Below are 1,085 nucleotides of genomic sequence, written 5' to 3'. Positions count from 1 at the left end.
ATAGTATATCGTATAATAGTTATATTCAAAATTTACAAGAACTTACAAATATAGTGATCTAGACAAAATACATTATTTATTTTTAACACATGTAGATATATGGTGCTATTTAAGAACTGTAAAAATATTACGTAGATCGATCCTCATTAACATACAATATATCAGTCACTGCCCAAAAAGCAGAAAAATTCCGACAAAACTTTTAATATAACGAATAAAATAGTAGATTATTGTAAAAGCTTGTGCCCCTAATTTTATTAATCTGTTCAAAGTTTATTCCTTTTCAAAGGGGATATTAATGTAACTTTATAGTAATATTCCGGAAATTTTAATGGGAATAATATTATAATATTAGTAATATATTATATATAACAATAATTAATTTATTAATATAGATAACGCTGAATAGTATTCCTATAAATACACTTTGAAATATAAGACGAATAAAAAAAGGAGATTCTTTTATTAAAATGTTTTTCTCCTTCTTAAGATTCCTTTCGAATGCATATTTTTTAATTCAATGGTATAATACTTAGATGTATCATATACGGATATAGATTTCATATTGGTAATACAATTGTGTACGTATATATACAGAAAGGAAAGAAAATAAGAAATTATGTATACAACATACAATCGTAAACTAAGGATTTGGAGAAATTCAAATATTAATGACGTATATACATACGTATATAGGTTTAGCGTCGATTATTTTCCCCTCAAAAGTTGGGATAGATCTGCTTTTTTTTTTACAACAGCGGTCCGTTGACTAACTCCGCATTGACAGGGTCATACAGTCACTTCGCTTTTATATTTCCGTTGAGGATCGGTACCATTCTTAACTGGAAACTCGAAGGTATCAAATGTAGAAGAATATGGGGCGAACAGTTCGCAGGTGTTCGGCATTTACTGCGCAGGAACTGTGAGATATATTCAAAATTTAAAGAACATCATTCATGTCACTAAGCATGCCTATCGTATAATATTCCATACAATTTTTATTCTTTTTCTCAAGTTTTCTGTTCAATTGGGAATGGTATATAAAAGGAATGTAAAAACGATATCTAACATGCTTACTTATATAT

Source organism: Ceratina calcarata, unplaced genomic scaffold, assembly GCF_001652005.2.
Source record: "Ceratina calcarata isolate Rehan_Ccalc_2016 unplaced genomic scaffold, ASM165200v1 scaffold2275, whole genome shotgun sequence".
NCBI classification, from domain to species: Eukaryota; Metazoa; Arthropoda; class Insecta; order Hymenoptera; family Apidae; genus Ceratina; species Ceratina calcarata.
Note: the sequence above shows the minus strand (reverse complement) of the source record.